Source organism: Mastomys coucha, unplaced genomic scaffold, assembly GCF_008632895.1.
Source record: "Mastomys coucha isolate ucsf_1 unplaced genomic scaffold, UCSF_Mcou_1 pScaffold22, whole genome shotgun sequence".
In the NCBI taxonomy this organism is placed as follows: domain Eukaryota; kingdom Metazoa; phylum Chordata; class Mammalia; order Rodentia; family Muridae; genus Mastomys; species Mastomys coucha.
Window position 1 is genome coordinate 196,347,555 of NW_022196905.1, and position 2,813 is coordinate 196,350,367.

A 2,813-nucleotide genomic window follows, 5' to 3' on the forward strand; every position below is an offset into this window, starting at 1 on the left:
ACGCACACACACACACACACACACACACACACGCACACACACATAGGCAATCTAAATGAAAATACCAAATAATAGAGGAATCAGAGTCCTAACTGGACATTTCTTGCTACCAAATGAAGCTTCCAGTGCTAGAAATAGGTTACGTCTGAGTTATTGGCCAAGGGATTCCATAACAATCACCAAACAACATAGGCTGTTGCCAAAGCAATACTTTGCTTTCCACAAACTGATAGCGAGACCTCATACACAATCATTGAACATGGAGAAGTTGAGCTGATGCCTACATAGAGACTTCTTCCCTACATTCTAGCATCTTTGGTACAGGAAGGTACTCTGCTCTCTACCAAAGGAGAAATGTAAACACCAAACCACCCAGGAATCCTTTGTTCTAAAATGGTGAGGTGCCTGCAAGATACTTTAGGGCAGTAGTGACATACAGCTTAGAGGAGTAACCAACAGTATCTTATTTGACTTCAGGCCTACTCCACATAACTCATAGCAGACACTGCTTGGGTGAACAAGAACCTGTGACTGGATAGACTAGGGACCTAGGAGAGAGAGAAGAGAGAGAGAGAGACAGAGAGAGAGAGAGAGAAAGAGACAGAGAGACAGACAGACAGAGACAGAGACAGGGAGACAGAGAGACAGGCAGACAGACAGAGACAGAGACAGGGAGACAGAGAGACAGGCAGACAGACAGACAGAGACAGAGACAGAGACAGGGAGACAGAGAGACAAACAGAGAGACAGAGAGAGAGGCAGAGACAGAGAGACAGAGAGACAGAGAGAGAGGCAGAGACAGAGAGACACACAGAGAGAGGCAGAGAGAAAGAGACAGAGAGACAGAGAGACAGAGAGAGGGAGGCAAAGAGAGAGACAGAGACAGAGAGAGGCAGAGAGAGGGAGAGGCAGAAAGAGAGGGAGAGAGAGGAGAGAGAGAGACAATAAAACGACTTCAAAGGTATTTCGCTACACTCATAGATCAGGGCCTTGTGCAGTCATCATCAGATAAGCTTCAACTTGCAGCAGATGGGAATACATACAGCCAGACATCAGGCAGCAAGTGAAAGGCCTTAGAACACTCAGCTCTAAATGGGATGTTTCCAGGTTAGTGTTTTGATGGGATTCCTACGTGCGTGAATGAGTGGGTCTCTAATTCTTGTATCTTCTCTAAGGCCCTTTTCCTCCTTTATTTTGTCCAACTCTGATGTGTTTAGTTTTTGTGATATCACATACTTTGTTTTGTTTTAGTTTATTTTCTAATGAGAAATAGATCTGGATGGGAAGGGTGTTGAGGAAGAACTTGAGGAGTAGGACTAGAAACCATAATCAGAATATAGCATGTGAGGGAAAAAATAATCTATTTCAATAAAGGGGGAAGAAAGTGCAAATTAAAAAATAAAAAAATGCGTACTTGAAACACCACTGTTGTCATTTTGTTTCTGCTGCTGTGGTGAAAGACTCAGGCAAAAGCAACTTAGAGGAGAAAGTTTATGTTAGCTCCCAGTCCCAGGTTATGACAATCTCCCATAGCAAGGAAAGGCACGTTCGTGATTGCCCTTCATTACTTTCTCTGCTCTTCACAGATCAGGGCACGGAGAATAGTGTCCCCCCTCTTTCAAGTTAGATCTTCAACATCACTTAAAGCAATTAAAAACATATGCCTCTGACAGACATTCTCTAGACCAACCAGATCCAGCCAGTCCTACAGACACTCTTCTCAGGAGGTTCTAGGGTAAGTCCAACTGTGGACTTAAAAAAACTGACCAACACAACTGTGATGAGAACCATAGTTCATGTGGCTTTCTGATGTGGACAAAATAAATACTTAAAGCAGTCATGGAGGTAGAGAGATGACTCAATGGCTAAGAGCCATGGCTGTTCCTCCAGAGGACCTGGTTACAATTCCCTGTACTCATATGGTGGTTCACAGCTATCTATAAATCCAGCTAAGGGGATCTAACATGCTAGTCTGGTCTCAGTGGGCATCAGGCAGCATGTGGTACAGAAGCAAACATGCAGACAGCACACATACAAATAAAATGAAATTTAAAAATTAAAATTGCAAATAAAATAAAAAAAAGTCAAAATGAAACCCATTATTTTATGCAACTAATATGCACTAATAAAATACTTTAATATAAAATCTTAAAGAATGGGAATGAGGCATTAGAATTGTCCATTTACTAACATGTTAACACTATTTTTAGTTAGTTTGTGCACTGGACTTTAGTGTTTTCTGGTCCCAAGCACAGATCCAGAGCAGACAGGATTCACAGAGCATTTGCTCTCAGGTAGGGCTGAGCTTCTGGGTTATTTCACATTCACACCGAAACATGGTACTATTGAGTGTTTAGCCACCACATCTTTATTCTGCAGGCATCGTTAGAGATACTCCACTCTTCTCTCACTACACAGCATCTGAAAGATTCCTATGATGTCACTGATGGAAGACGAGAAATCCAGCCCGTTAATTACCAAAACTACTATTATAACTAATCCGTAGAAAAATCAGTGACAAAGATGTCGATTGCAGATGGTGTTCGCATAGAGAGTGATCAGCCATGCCTTGCATGCTTAATAGCTCTGTAAACGGCTACCCTCCTAGCTTCGCGGAGAAGATGGGACATTAAGATTATCGTCGTGACTTACCACTTCGTATCCTGTCTAGTATTGTCACAAAGCTGCTACCCTCAGAAACTCCTTCCTTCTAAGCTAGGAGAACCCTCTCATTCAAAGTCCACTAAAATAAGGAATTTCCTTTGTTCTTTGGGCAGATGCTTAATCTCTCTCTCTCTCTCTCTCTCTCTCTC